We start from the raw sequence: 16,653 nt of genomic DNA, 5'->3' as shown, positions 1-16,653 counted from the left end.
AGGATTCTGAACTATCCATGTTACAGGGCAAAACTGGAACTTTATTTTTGTGGACAGGGCAGATGTCCCAGGGAAGGTTCCACCTCAAACTGAGACTGGATCTCATCATCATGAGGGGAATGTACAGGTATATTTACTGGAACACACACTGACTCCCTAACTTCATTCTCACTGTACCCAGAATTCTGCGTAGCAGTCAAACTAGCTTGCAACTCCAAAACTGCAGAAAAACAGGTGAGTATAGTGGCAATACCCAGACGAGCCTCTAGGGACACTGCAGGGGATTCTAAGCAAGGCCACATTGACTCATCCAGAGTACAGGGTGCAGAATCAGCACTTCCCTCAGAGCAAGAAAGGGACTCACAAATGTCAGTGTGATTGGACATCATATTGTTATTCAGCTTACAGGGCAGGCTCAGAGAAAGCGTCTCTGAATAAGGCAAAGAGGGTTCAGCATCAGATTCGCAAAACCGAAGCGCTGTCTCACTCTTAGATTCGGCTAACAATGTCGAATCCGAGGAATCAGAACGCAAAACCTGCGAATCAAAATTCACTTTAGGTTGTGAAACTGACGCTTCTATAGCGCAAAACTCCACGATCTGCGGAGCAGACTGCAAGGCATCTAGGACCGAAACGCTGGAGCAACTGTCCCCAGGCAACGGGCCCTTACAGGTGTGAACAGGGTGAGACAGAGACTCATTTGCAGAAGAAATAGTGACATCAACAGGATAAACTTTATTAGGCATATTAATTTTACTTTTGACGCTGCATAGTCGAGAAATTTTCCCCATAGCAGGGTCACAGACGGAAGATCTCAAAGATCTGTTTCTAAATGAAAAAGGATCCCACACATCCTTGAGGAAACCGGCAAACTCATGCCGATCACAATCTGCAGGAACATCCGAGAAACAGGCATCAGATCGCACAGATTCAAACTGCACACTGTCAGGAGAGAATCCCCCAGGATCCGCACAGGAATCAACCACAGCGGCACACTCATTTATTTCAGATTGCACAAAGTCAAGACTCTCATGCTTTACCCCAGAAAGGCAGGAACAATCATCCGACAACGATGTCTCTTTATTGGAATCAATTGGTTGGTGTGCGTGCAACTCATCCAAAATCGTTTGCCATACATAGATCACCAGATCCACATCATCCTTGTCACATTCATCGGAATCAATCAGAAGGTACATAGAATCGAGACAAGCATTCAAGACATCTTCGCTTTTTGAGATGTAAAAATCGCAAAAGGCTTTCCAATCAAAATCGAATTCCTCCAATAAGGCCCTGACATCCCATGAGGCAAATGGAGGTTCAAACAAGCCAGTATCTAGATAATCTCCATATGGGTGGAGTTCAGGAACAAGAACAGATTTTTTTAACTGCTTTAATATAGTGTGCGATCCTACCTATAGCAGGATCCACATAAGCTTTGGATTGGGGCAAAAAACCTGGAGATTGAGCAACATCATCATACACATCATTAGGGAGTGTTTTATTCAGATGCTTGCGCTTTTTAATTTTTCCCTTTTTTGCAACTTTGCATGTCTGCTGTTTAAAACCTGAAGTGGCAACAGACACATTGAACTGATTGTCATACTGAAAGGTTTTGCATGGAAGGGAAAGATCAGCTGACCTATCAGCAGCTACACACTCAATCAGAGCAGGTGGCAAGCCAGGCAGTTTAAACCAGTGAGAGAATATCACTGCAAGAAACTGATACAGATTATCATTCCAGGAATTGATTTTTAACAGATCATACGCCCAGGTGAACAAATCGTCTTTTAAGAGCACATAGGCAAACAGAAGAGCCGACGTGGACGGATCAGAAATCTGAAAGGTGGGATTCAGACAAAACCTCACACATTCAGAAAGAAATTGCGCCTTGGTCTCTGAATTTAGCCTTTTAAAGCTCTTAAAGACACAGGACCCAAACTCGACAAAATCGTACAAATCAGAAATTCCGTCTACACTGGGGTTTTGGGTTGGGCTGGTCATACTGTAACGATTGTGGAACTTTCTCTGTGAGCAGCGCACAACGCGTGCGCTGATACGGCTGAAATCCTCCACAAGCGTATAATTGCAGGCACCCAGCAAAAGGTGCTACGCACCCGTAGAGGGAAATTCCTGTCGGCAGATGGCGCTGGGGAGTACAGAGGAACCAATCCTCTGTACCTCCACAAATGCCAGACAGGCATTGTACGAAGCGCAGAACGCAATCGCAAGAGAAGCGATTGCGAGTGAGAACGAGCAAAGGGACAGATTGTATGTGTGTGCGCCAATCTAGTCGCCACCCCGCGACCACGCACACACAACAGCAGATACGAAACAGAAATGCAACCGCAAGAAAGGCGATTGCCAGAAGTGACACAAAGCAGATCAGAACAGAATACGAGGATAGCAAAGGCACAGCAAATCATACAATGAGGAGATGCGGAAAATAACAAACGCTAGCTAACCGCGAACACCGCACTCATTCGCAACAGTGCACGCGGTTATGCGCGGTCTCCACGTGATAAGCACAATAGAGACAAGCACGCCTAACTAACCATCGACAGACAAACATGAAACAGAGGATGCGAACGCCTGCTCAACGGCTACCTCACCGAGCCTCCAGCAAGCGGTCGTAGCAGACAAGACAGACATACGAAAACAGGGACAAGCGAGAGATAGGATCCACAGCACTAGCGAAAGTGGCTAGCGCGATCCAGGAAGACAGAACAGAAGGATCGACAGCACTAGCGCGAAGCGAGTGCGATCCAGGTACAGAGGAGCAGAACAGAAGGATCCACAGCACTAGCGGAAAGTGGCTAGCGCGATCCAAGGAGACAGAACAGAAGGATCCACAGCACTAGCGCGAAGCGAGTGCGATCCAGGTACAGAGTAGCAGAACAGAAGGATCCACAGCACTAGCGGAAAGTAGCTAGCGCGATCTAAGGAGACAGAACAGAAGGATCCACAGCGCTAGCGCAAGATGCTAGTGCGATCCCAGTGAGACAGATCAGAAGAGATAGCTGGTAGCAACCGCTGCACCAGCTATACTCCAAGAACAGAGATCAGAACGATTTCCTGTCGACCACCATTGGGACAGGACAATCGCAACAGACAAACAAAACAGATAAACAATCCTAACTGCACTAGGGAACCTGCCTAGCACAGTTTCCAGGAATACTCTAAGCTGATCTTCAAACAAAGAGCATGGCTGACACTCTCCAGAGTGTTTCACAGGAAGACTCCTTATGAACAGCGAAGCATTGTGGGAAACACATAGTACTTATAGTACACGCCTCCAATGAATGTGGCCAGGCAATTTGCATGACAACGTATGCAAATTCCTCAGCAATCACAAGCTGCAAAACTGACAGAAGCTCTTCTTTCCAGAGTCCTGCAGCATGCAAACCTACACAATGGTCAAAAAGCTGCCTGCCTGCACAGGCAGCTGAGCAAATCATCACAAATTGCTTTTGATTCAGTTTGTGACTAAAAAGAATACACGAGACATGGGCCTCAACCCTAAAACTTTCTAAACTCCATTCTACAACTTATCAGGGTTAAAATGTTACCACATATGTCTCTTGTAGTTTTTCTAAGACTTTCCCAAGTTTGATCATAATTTTGAAAATTACTTTATGTTGGATTGAGTTTGTCCCTACCCGTTTTTTATTTGACGTGTGTCCAAGCTTTAAGACACACCAAAATGTATTCTACAACTTGTCACAATTAAAATGATATCACATGTGCCTCATTTAGTAACAAACCGGTGGTGCAGTCTCCACAACTACACTGGACATACTGTATATATCCATCCAGATAGGCTTAAAGTGGAACTCCAGTGAAAATAATGTATTCAAAAAGCGCTTCATTTTTACAATAATTATGTATAAATGATTTAGTCAGTGTTTTCCCATTGTAAAATCTTTTAAATCCCTGATTTGCATTCTGACATTTATTACATGGTGACATTTTACTGTTGGCAGGTGATGTAGCTGCTGCATGCTTTCTTTGGCAGTTGGAAACCGCTGTAAACAGCTATTTCCCACAATGCAACAAGGTTCACAGACAGGAAACTGCCAGGAGTACCATGGTCCTCAGAGTTTCTTGTGGGAGGGGTTTTACCACAATATCAGTCATACAGTGCCCCCCTGATGGTTGGTTTGTGAAAAGGAATAGATTTCTCATGTAAAAGGGGGTATCAGCTACTGAGTAGGATAAAGTTCAATTCTTGATCGGAGTTTCTCTTTAAGTGGTTAAAGTGGATCCGAAATAAACTTTTACTCATTGCATAATTGTGTTCCTTTCATATAGTTTATAGGGCATTCCTCAAGCCAAATACTTTTTTTGTTTTGTTTTCATACTCTAATTCTCTATAAACTAAACAAGCCTCGCCCACAGCTCCTTTTGTGCCTTGGCACTGAAGCAAGGGCTTATGGGAGCTCAGTCTGTGCAGGAGGAGGAGGAGGTTACTAGCCATTGATTTCAAAGGCAGAGGTGAGGAGGGAGGAGGAGAGGGGACTGAATTTACACACAGGCAAGCTGATAGCATCTCCAGCCCTCAGCCTGTGACAATGTGACAAACAGAACATGGCTGCCCTCATTGTATCACAGGAATAAATAATCATAAACTTTTGAAGCTTTTTGCAGCTAGATATGCTGTGTAAACTATCTAAACTTTAGATAAGATATATAGACAAGTTACTTGTTATAGTTAGTTTTTCATCTCGGACCTGCTTTAAGCAATTCTGGAGCAACATCTGGACCTGAGATAGCATGATAGGCCCCATCTTTTACTGCAATAAGTTTGAAAGGGTATCCCCATCTGTATTGAATGCCATGTTCACTGAGTAAAGCAGTAATAGGCTGAAGCTTTAGCCAGTGTGACAGGAGAGATATCATTAAAGATTTGCACTTCATGATCCTGAAACTTGTGAAAAGTAATGTTCCGAACTGCGGTGGCCAACTCTTCTACTGCCTCGTAATAGTGGATACCGACAATAATGTCACGTAGCAAAGGAGCTCCCACAGGGCGCGGCCCTATTGCTCGGTGGGCCCGATCAAAGTGCCACATATATTGCGGGGTATTAGGGGAGATGTCGGCAAATAGATCAGTCAAATATTGCTTTATATCAGGGGACCTAACCGTGTCCGGCACCCCCCTTACCCTTATGTTTAATTGTCGGTCACAATTCTCGTGGTCTTACATGGAGCGAAGGAGCTCAGCACCAGTGTCTGACAGCCTGTTATTCTCCTCCTCCAGGTGTGCACAACACTGCTCTAGAGTTTCCACCGATTGCTCAATCGCTGTGGTGAGGGAGAGTGTTGCCTCTATGTCAGCTTGTAAACCTAACAGAGGAGACCGCCTCCTTCACAGAGCTGGAGATCTTCTTATGGAGGTCGGAGAGACAAGACTCCAGAAGCTGCCTGGTAACGAAGTCTGATGTTCCCGCTTGCTCTCCACCACGCTGTGGCTTAGGTGTCGACATCTTGGGAGTTGGTGGAGATTGAGTAGGCCTGGAAAAGTAAGCCTCAAAGTTGCATCTAGCTGCAGATTTTTCTCTCCTCTTCAGTCCCATAAAGATCAGCAAGCATTTCGGGGACACGTTCATGCAAATAGTGCTCAGGTTAGCCGGTCAGAAGCTGTATACATTGCCATAGTAGCCAGCCGAGTGACGGAGTTCCCAGGCTAAGCGGCCACCTTGCTCAGTGCCGCGCATGCACCCCTAAATATTTGGAGTTTTATTTCTACTCTTCTTTTCTATTACAGTCTGAATAGGAATTCCACTAAAACAGCAATAGAAATTCCAATAAATACTGCAAAATGCATACAAATTGACTTTGCCTCCAAGCACAGGCAGGTCACTGATTGGTAAAATATGTAGTAGCATGCCCCCTAATTTCCATAAGATTAGCTATTTTCTGTAAAATTAATGCAAATTACCTCACAAATTATCTAATTATTTACCTCATGAGGTAAAACATGACTAAAACCTACCAGAATTGCTAAATGTCATTACCTCATAAATTACCGTACATGAGGTCATTTGTTTGAAAACTCTTATCAGAACTGAGGCCATTGTATTTATTTTAAATAATTTTATTCAGTTCAGGTTCACTTTAAATATAGATTACAATGTACTGTAGTTAAAGATATAGGAAAACACTTTTCTTTTTTTAAATTCAATCATAACGTCTGAGTTGTTTTCCATAATAACGGATGAAAACTGAACACTTTCAGTCCATTCAGGGTGTAACAAAGCTACACACATCCCAGATCAGCGCCTGTATGGAGCAGATAACCGCACACAAAGGACAGAATCATCAATGGTCATGCTAATCAGTGCTAAGCATGCTAAGCAGTTCACTCCTGAAAGGTAAAAATGAAATTAAAATAAAAGCTGGTCAAACATTCTATGACTAATGCAGATCCCTTTCAGACCTGTATTATAATTCATTGACAAGATGCAGGAACCTATAGTGTGGAAATGTAGAAGCTGTCGTTACTATTCTATTTAGAAAAATGCTACTTCCCTGACTGTCACCTTGATTTTCCGACTTCAATACTCTCCGTGTCATTGATCTCGAGCAAGTCAAAGAGGTTGATTTCTCAATCTTCCCACACACAAGGCAGGGGCACTGCAGGGTACATGTGTGTTTGGTGTCAGTAAAGCATCTGGTGCGCTCCCAGTACATCCAGTCACCCATTTTCAATTTTGGGTTCTTTCATTAATTTTTTTGTCCATTCACTGATGAGGTGGTCATGTGGATAGACTGGGCCCTCATTATTCCTTATCCCCTTGTCTCCGAGCTAAGTATATATTTCTGGTGTGGCTTAAAGAAGATCTATTCCACAAAGAACAACCATACTCCATATCACAGCCTCTGATAAAGCAGTCCCGTGAATTACATAACATAGGCAGTGTTAGACAGTGTTGGCATTATTTTTATACTCTTTCTTTGTCATGTACATTTTGATGACTGTATACATTACTGGTATGTGGTGATATGCGTGAATCAAAAAGGCAATTTAAAGTACTGTATAGTAAATTGGACAGACACTCTTTCTACACAAGTACCTTTATATTCTTTTAACATAAGTTAAAAGCTATTGACTGTAATGATTAATAATAATCAACTACATCACTTGTCTCTAAAAAATACTGTGAAGTGAGTAACGTATAAATGAATAGAGTCTTACTGGCCTCCTTTCCCACAACATGTTTTGTACCCATTTCATCTTCTTTGAAGAGGCCAACTGTAATCCTTAGTGCAGTGAGCCTATGCTCTGAATATACTATGAACATTTGGGACAAATGGCTTTCATTTCTACTTGTGTCCTAGACAAAAATAACATTTTATTGTGTTTCCCAAGAGAAACTGCACAGCCTTTATGGTACCAGAAATCTTACAATGGAAATGATCTTCTGACAGCCATAATACACTTTTTAGCATGTGGCTATGCTATGCTGCCAGAAAACTGGCTGAGGGAATATCCTTGTCCAAGAACATTGGAAACTACACAAAAGTGACTTCTTTTATAAAATGGCAATGTGGGAATAGGGATGCTTCCCTGGGGTGCATGCAGGCAATTCCTATAAGGCAGCTCTGGGATCCACAAAAAAGGACTGCAAAACAACAAAAAAAGAGCACTCTGAGAGACTAGATAGTATATAAATAGAGATGTGGCGAACGGTTCCCGAACCGTTCGCCGGCGAACATCTCCAAATCCCTGGGGCTTTTACTACTTCCGGGTCACACTGACCCAGAGTAGTACGCCTGCACTCCCCGGCGGAGCGCGTCCTAGATCGCGCTTCTGTTGCCAGGCACTTTCTGAGCGTGTGCGTGACGTCATGAACGACATCACGCTCATGCGCAGAGTGCCCGACAACAGGAGCGCGATCGAGGACGCGCTCCGCCGGGCATCGCAGGTGTACTACTCTGGGTCAGTGCAACCCGGAAGTAGTAAAAGCCCCAGAGATGTTCGCCAGGCGAACAGTTTGCTGCTTCTCTAAATAGCCAATATTATTCAGGTGAGACCTGTCCTGTATAGGACAGTGACTTTTTTATACTATCTAGTCACTCGGAGCGCTCTTTTTTGTTGTTTTGCAGTTCTTTTATAAAATGGTGTGTGTTTTTTATAGAACAGGGCAGCTGTAACCAACACCTCCAATCTCATCTTATTGATTGGCTGACACCTCACTCCAATTAGCTCTTAGAGATGTCATTAGTCCAGGGGTTAAAAAATTTAAAACAATGGTGCATGAGCCAGCCTGGGGCCCCGGGAACTCTCACTGCCCGGGGCCCCAGAACCAGCATCTGACACCATATGTGAGCGCAGCCAAGACCTTGGAGCTGCCACATCCAAGGCCTGTCTCCTACTGCTCTAAAACTTACCAAACACACAATTGGAGAACCTCACTCCCAAACAGTTCTCTGCTGCTTTATAAAGCCTGCAGGCTGCTTATAAGCCAATGAGAAGTGCACACATAATACACCTAGCTTGCAGTGATAATCAAGCAAAAGCTGAGCAAGTCAGCCAATTAGTAGGAGAGGGCTTCAGTTGCATATAGACAATGGCTATATGACCAGCAGGGGGCACCAGCGTGCAGGATATTCCCTCTCATCTGCCCCCCTCCTAACTAAACTGCATGGGATACTACAATAATTAAAAACAATGGTGCATGAGCCAGCCTGGGGCCCCGGGAACTCTCACTGCCCGGGGCCCCAGAACCAGCATCTGACACCATATGTGAGCGCAGCCAAGACCTTGGAGCTGCCACATCCAAGGCCTGTCTCCTACTGCTCTAAAACTTACCAAACACACAATTGGAGAACCTCACTCCCAAACAGTTCTCTGCTGCTTTATAAAGCCTGCAGGCTGCTTATAAGCCAATGAGAAGTGCACACATAATACACCTAGCTTGCAGTGATAATCAAGCAAAAGCTGAGCAAGTCAGCCAATTAGTAGGAGAGGGCTTCAGTTGCATATAGACAATGGCTATATGACCAGCAGGGGGCACCAGCGTGCAGGATATTCCCTCTCATCTGCCCCCCTCCTAACTAAACTGCATGGGATACTACAATAATTAAAAACAATGGTGCATGAGCCAGCCTGGGGCCCCGGGAACTCTCACTGCCCGGGGCCCCAGAACCAGCATCTAACACCATATGTGAGCGCAGCCAAAACCTTGGAGCTGCCACCTCCAAGGCCTGTCTCCTACTGCTCTAAAACTTACCAAACACACAATTGGAGAACCCCACTCCCAAACAGTTCTCTGCTGCTTTATAAAGCCTGCAGGCTGCTTATAAGCCAATGAGAAGTGCACACATAATACACCTAGCTTGCAGTGATAATCAAGCAAAAGCTGAGCAAGTCAGCCAATTAGTAGGAGAGGGCTTCAGTTGCATATAGACAATGGCTATATGACCAGCAGGGGGCACCAGCGTGCAGGATATTCCCTCTCATCTGCCCCCCTCCTAACTAAACTGCATGGGATACTACAATAATTAAAAACAATGGTGCATGAGCCAGCCTGGGGCCCCGGGAACTCTCACTGCCCGGGGCCCCAGAACCAGCATCTGACACCATATGTGAGCGCAGCCAAGACCTTGGAGCTGCCACCTCCAAGGCCTGTCTCCTACTGCTCTAAAACTTACCAAACACACAATTGGAGAACCTCACTCCCAAACAGTTCTCTGCTGCTTTATAAAGCCTGCAGGCTGCTTATAAGCCAATGAGAAATGCACACATAATACACCTAGCTTGCAGTGATAATCAAGCAAAAGCTGAGCAAGTCAGCCAATTAGTAGGAGAGGGCTTCAGTTGCATATAGACAATGGCTATATGACCAGCAGGGGGCATTAGTCCAGGGGTTCACATACCTTTTCCACCTGCACTGTGAATGTTTATATGGTGTGTTCAATAGAAACATGGAAATATTGAAGTGGTTGTGTGGCTCGATTAGCCGCCGGATCGACTCCCACCACGTCCCCGCGTGCGCCCGGATCGATTCCCGCTTGTCCCCGCGGGCGCTCCTTATCTTCCGCTCGTTTTCTTCCCATTGTCCGCCCGCGGGGATCGAGTGCAAAATCGATCAGGCGGGGTATCGGACACATCGGAAATTATCAAACGAGCCATCAGCAGCTCGATTGATAAGCTGGAAACGTACCGTCTATGCCCAGCATTAGTTTAAGCAGACTGTAATTGTCTATTGTTGTGACTTAGATGGAGATCAGATCACATTTTATGACCAATTTGTGCAGCAATCCAAATAATTCCAAAGGGTTCACGTACCTTTTATTGCTACTGTAATATGGGTGCTACTGTTTATCATTAGTTGCTAATGGTGAGGTTATAATGTGTGACCTTCATCAACCACTGAGAGCCTGAGCCCACTTGTGCTTCTGTCCACTTTTCAGCATCTGTAATATTGATTGGTTGCTGAAAGGCGGATACAACTGAGTTAGTGGGCTTAGGTCCTGAGAACCTGTAGTTCCATTGCTGCAGGCCAATAAAAAAACTAGTAAGTGTAGAATGTGTTGACTCCTAGCACATCTCCCATTTTGCTGAAATACAGAGCATACTGAGTAGGATTTCCCTTGGACACCACTCCCAGGATTTAAAGGAAAGATCTGAGGTATTAAAAAAAAAATTCTACTTACCACTGGTAGCCGATATGTCCCTCGCCGCAGCTCTGCTCCCAGCCGGTGGCCCGGGGTTCCCTCCGTTGGAGATGCCGCGCTCACGTGGTCTGGAGCATGGTTTGGAGGGTTTGTGGAGCGTATTTCTACCTTGATCTTCCCTTTAAACAGTTGGCAAATGTTACCTTTTAACGGGAATCAGAAATCTCAACCTTCTAGTTTCAGTTAAAAAGCCACATGGGTTTGGAAATAAGACAAATTTTATATTAATATATTGTATTTTAAAAATCTTAGCTCATTTCCACAAAATAAGAATTTCCAGCATGCCAGAATGCTTATATACAGCTTCTGTGGTACATATTACCTTAACTAGGCAGCATCAAAGAACATTTGCTTCAGTTAGCAGCATCTCTGTGCCCACATATGGATGAAGCCACAAGACAAGTAAAGTGACCACAACATTGATTTAATTTTGCTTAATAATCATCCATGTCTAATGTAATTTAGGTTTGTTATTCGCATTATATATTTATGGAAATCAATAAACTATAATGATAAGTAAGTAAATATACTTGTAATAGTTAGATCCACTGTTCTTTGTCGTGTTTCATGTAATTAAAACATCGAGGTAGATATGCAACAGTACAATCAAGCACAGCATTAACCCTTTCCAATCCAATTTCGCGATCACCTATGTACCCCCCAGCATTTAATTTTTTTTGGGGGGTGTGCTGGGGGGACGTAGGAGATTGCAAAATTGTGGTGGTGGTTGTGATCCAGAGGGTCTTTACCTCCTTTCCCTAGAGCAAGGAGGCAACCTGTCATCAGGGGGAGGGGCCGGCTGCAGCTTACACGTGTAGATCAGCCCCCTTTTACACACTAGCATAATTTCATTATTGTTCAGGGCTAGGTGGTGCTAGAGAAGGTCAAAGTGTTGGACTTTTTCTGACACTTTGATTTGCAAAAGGGGAATGCCATGCCAGACTAGATCTGTCAACAGTGGCCCAACTGTCAGGCTAAAGTTTGCCCATGTAATATATATTACGTGGCACAGCGGCAGAGGATTGGATCGAGAGCAATCAAATGTTGGACTTTTATCCAGCACCAGTGCCATGTAGCAACAGCCAGTCGACAGTGGACCTATGGAGGAAAAAGGCCAAAGTTGGACATAGGATTGGAAAGAGTTAAACTCCATTTACCGGATTTTTTTAATATCTTGAAATCCGTCCTACTCCTGCTTAACCTAAACAGAGGCTTCTCAAACTTTAAAACTTCCCTCATGCTTACCTACAGGAATTCTCACCCTCAAGGCACCCTATGACATCTCCCCCTCCCCAGTAGATGCTCCTTACACCAGGGCTGACTTCCAGCTGTCTGAACATTGTCCCTATCCTGGGTCACTCCTTTCCTACACAGGATAAATGAATTTCAGCCTGGTCTTGCTTCCTAACATACCCCTGTGTCTTATACTGGAAACCTCCATGCCACTTACTACAGTGTCACTCCCCCAAGCGATGTCTCTTGTGCTCAGGTCATAACCCCTCACAGAGAACAAAGGAAAGGTGGCCAAATGGCAGCATGCACCAGCCACCTCAAGGCACACCTCAGGGAGAACAAGCTTCTGCATCCCTTCAATGTAATCTTAATTTCGGTGCCCGGTGCCACTCCAAACACAATTTGCAATTTTTGCCTATGTGATATTTGCCTTTGTGTGTCCCGACACCCGAGGTGCTCTCCTCTGTCGCCTGTGCTCCAAGCGTGTGCTGGTTATGTCCCTCAGTTTTTCTTTTGTTGGCCCATTAGGTTTCATCTTGCCTGGATGCATTGGTGCATTCAGGGTAGGATGCAACTTGATACTTTTCCTAGTATAATGTTTTTAGGAACGTTTTCCCTTAGCTCCCCATTAGAACAAAACATTTTTGGGGTGCGGACTTATATTATATTACCAGGGAGTGGAGAAAAAAAGTGGGTTGGCACTATGGTGATGGCTGGAGTGCTTAGGTATACTTATAGGTGCCCTTACATCAGCATAGAAATGCGTGCTCTGGTGTAAACAGGTTATACAGAATGGCAGGAGAGGGAATAAACAGGAGAAACCGGCACTGCAAAATGGCTGATGATTTAATCTTCAGTATAGAAAAAGCACATACAAAAAGGTAAAAAACATTGCTGGCTGGCACAGTGAAAGTTTGTCATTTGAAGATAGGGTACCTGGTGGTGCGGTGGGTGCTGGTGGTTTAAGCCTGACGGCCGTTTCGCGCACGTCTGCGCATCTACGGAGGCTGCATAACGGGGTGGCTCAGGCTGCTGGCTTTTGTAGCCTAATGCGTGCGACGGAAGTTCTCCGCCTGTCTGCTCCACCCCTCTGCGGACTTCCTCATCGTAACAGACGGCTGACGCGCACAGCGTGTCAGCTACGTCTGTTGTCATGGCGGCAGAATGCGCTGAACCTATTGGTCAGCGTAGCGTACCATACGCTTACTTGCACGCCAGTGACTCAAGATGGGCCGAACTAGCGCCATCTTGTGTCACGTTAGGAGAAGACATCCTCCGATTAGCATCAGGGAAGAAAAAGTGGGGAAAAAAAGTGTGGAAAAAAGTGTGGAGTGAAAGGTAAGGATGAAAAAAACAAAACAAAAGAAAAAAAGGACAAAAAAAATCTAAGTATAAGAGGAAAAGTGAGGTGCCTGTTGCAAATCTGTGAAATGCTGTCTCAGCAGCAGAAATAATAGCAGTGAGTATCACATTGTGGATACATAAATATATGCTAAGGGTAAGTGAGGGAAGTGCTGCATATTAAAATCAAAATATGCTCAGCCTTCTCGTCGGTCGACCCCCGTGGAATAATATCCACTATTGGGGTCGGACAGACGGAATGGCTGAGCCTACTAGTTGGGCCTAAGCAAAAAAGGAGGGCAAAATGGACTGCATACTATCATACCTTACAAAAGACATCATTCATAGTATTCAAAGGGAGAGATATAAAGATATGAAAAGATCAGGTATAGTCCATATACTTAATGCAATATACAGAGTTTCAACTTAAGGGTCCAGGAAGCAAGAGAGATCGGTGTAGTCCTTGAGGCCTAGAGGACCCATGGCATTGGTCCTCAAAATCAATAAGACCTCTTCTCGTTTCAATTTCTTTTCCCGGTCGCCTCCCCTGGTGGGGGGCGGGACGTGAAGTATACCTGCATAGGTGAGTTTCCTGGGGTCTCCCCTATGATTCTTCCTTATATGTTCAATAACTCTAGGGGAGCCCTTTCCAGAACCTATTGAATTGTAATGTTCCCTAAACCTTTCCCCCAATGTTCTAGTGGTTTCACCAATGTAGAATCTGCCGCATGGGCACCACAGGGCATACACCACAAATTTGGTCTTGCAAGTAATGAACGTACGTACGCTCCGTCGGACCGGGCTAATTTGAATACTGGAACCCACGGCCATTTGCTTACACGACTTGCAACGACCGCATCTGTGGTTGCCCTGTGGTTGGTAGCCCCGCAGCCAGTTACTTCCTTCAGGGGAGCAAAATTCACTTCTACTAATGGAGGACCCTATAGTTGGACATCTCCTAAATGAGAACAGTGGTCCTTCTTCCACTAAAGGTTTCAAACTTGCGTCTTTCATCAAAATGTCCCAATGCCTAGTTATAGATTTTTTAATAGTATCCGACATTGTATTGAATTCAAACGTGAAGGGAGTTCTTCCATTGTTAGTGTTTTTAATATTTTTGGATATGTGGACGACATCCTTGTGTTCTGGTCCGGGACTTGTGGATCTTTTTCCTTGTTTTTGGAATATATCAACCAAAACAATTGTAATATGGCCTTCACAGCCCTGTCCAGTGATAATAAGGTTGCCTTCCTGGATTTAGAATTGGAAATAATAGAAAACAGCAAATTGATATCCAAGGGATATAGGAAACCCACAGCATCTAACTCCCTACTAGCGTTATTTCTGCGGAGTCTGAGGAACTGGCTATAGGGCAGCGCCCTGGCCACATGTTCAGGATGAAAACTCTGCTTGTGGAGTAGGGAGTTAGATGCTGTGGGTTTCCTATATCCCTTGGATATCAATTTGCTGTTTTCTATTATTTCCAATTCTAAATCCAGGAAGGCAACCTTATTATCACTGGACAGGGCTGTGAAGGCCATATTACAATTGTTTTGGTTGATATATTCCAAAAACAAGGAAAAAGATCCACAAGTCCCGGACCAGAACACAAGGATGTCGTCCACATATCCAAAAATATTAAAAACACTAACAATGGAAGAACTCCCTTCACGTTTGAATTCAATACAATGTCGGATACTATTAAAAAATCTATAACTAGGCATTGGGACATTTTGATGAAAGACGCAAGTTTGAAACCTTTAGTGGAAGAAGGACCACTGTTCTCATTTAGGAGATGTCCAACTATAGGGTCCTCCATTAGTAGAAGTGAATTTTGCTCCCCTGAAGGAAGTAACTGGCTGCGGGGCTACCAACCACAGGGCAACCACAGATGCGGTCGTTGCAAGTCGTGTAAGCAAATGGCCGTGGGTTCCAGTATTCAAATTGGCCCGGTCCGACGGAGCGTACGTACGTTCATTACTTGCAAGACCAAATTTGTGGTGTATGCCCTGTGGTGCCCATGCGGCAGATTCTACATTGGTGAAACCACTAGAACATTGGGGGAAAGGTTTAGGGAACATTACAATTCAATAGGTTCTGGAAAGGGCTCCCCTAGAGTTATTGAACATATAAGGAAGAATCATAGGGGAGACCCCAGGAAACTCACCTATGCAGGTATACTTCACGTCCCGCCCCCCACCAGGGGAGGCGACCGGGAACAGAAATTGAAACGAGAAGAGGTCTTATTGATTTTGAGGACCAATGCCATGGGTCCTCTAGGCCTCAATGACTACACCGATCTCTCTTGCTTCCTGGACCCTTAAGTTGAAACCCTGTATATTGCATTAAGTATATGGACTATACCTGATCTTTTCATATCTTTATATCTCTCCCTTTGAATACTATGAATGATGTCTTTTGTAAGGTATGATAGTATGCAGTCCATTTTGCCCTCCTTTTTCGCTTAGGCCCAACTAGTAGGCTCAGCCATTCCATCTGTCCGACCCCAATAGTGGATATTATTCCACGGGGGTCGACCGACGAGAAGGCTGAGCATATTTTGATTTTAATATGCAGCACTTCCCTCACTTACCCTTAGCATATATTTATGTATCCACAATGTGATACTCACTGCTATTATTTCTGCTGCTGAGACAGCATTTCACAGATTTGCAACAGGCACCTCACTTTTCCTCTTATACTTAGATTTTTTTTGTCCTTTTTTTCTTTTGTTTTGTTTTTTTCATCCTTACCTTTCACTCCACACTTTTTTCCACACTTTTTTCCCCACTTTTTCTTCCCTGATGCTAATCTGAGGATGTCTTCTCCTAACGTGACACAAGATGGCGCTAGTTCGGCCCATCTTGAGTCACTGGCGTGCAAGTAAGCGTATGGTACGCTACGCTGACCAATAGGTTCAGCGCATTCTGCCGCCATGACAACAGACGTAGCTGACACGCTGTGCGCGTCAGCCGTCTGTTACGATGAGGAAGTCCGCAGAGGGGTGGAGCAGACAGGCGGAGAACTTCCGTCGCACGCATTAGGCTACAAAAGCCAGCAGCCTGAGCCACCCCGTTATGCAGCCTCCGTAGATGCGCAGACGTGCGCGAAACGGCCGTCAGGCTTAAACCACCAGCACCCACCGCACCACCAGGTACCCTATCTTCAAATGACAAACTTTCACTGTGCCAGCCAGCAATGTTTTTTACCTTTTTGTATGTGCTTTTTCTATACTGAAGATTAAATCATCAGCCATTTTGCAGTGCCGGTTTCTCCTGTTTATTCCCTCTCCTGCCATTCTGTATAACCTGTTTACACCAGAGCACGCATTTCTATGCTGATGTAAGGGCACCTATAAGTATACCTAAGCACTCCAGCCATCACCATAGTGCCAACCCA

General features: G+C 44.7%; 1 long non-coding RNA gene across 4 annotated transcripts in view; it reads left to right on the top strand.

The window, feature by feature from the left end:
* LOC137546754 (uncharacterized) overlaps positions 1-16,653 on the top strand; it is a 174,882-nt gene that overhangs the window by 64,679 nt on the left and 93,550 nt on the right. The window contains exon 1 of one of the 4 annotated variants that reach the window (XR_011026350.1): positions 5,312-5,519. The exons of the other annotated variants lie outside the window; for them this stretch is intronic. This is a non-coding gene — a long non-coding RNA (uncharacterized lncRNA). Of the gene's footprint in view, positions 1-5,311; positions 5,520-16,653 lie in introns of those variants that run through there. 4 annotated transcript variants of the gene reach the window in all.

Source organism: Hyperolius riggenbachi, chromosome 2 (assembly GCF_040937935.1).
Source record: "Hyperolius riggenbachi isolate aHypRig1 chromosome 2, aHypRig1.pri, whole genome shotgun sequence".
NCBI classification, from domain to species: Eukaryota; Metazoa; Chordata; class Amphibia; order Anura; family Hyperoliidae; genus Hyperolius; species Hyperolius riggenbachi.
This window is presented reverse-complemented; position numbering and strand designations above follow the sequence as displayed.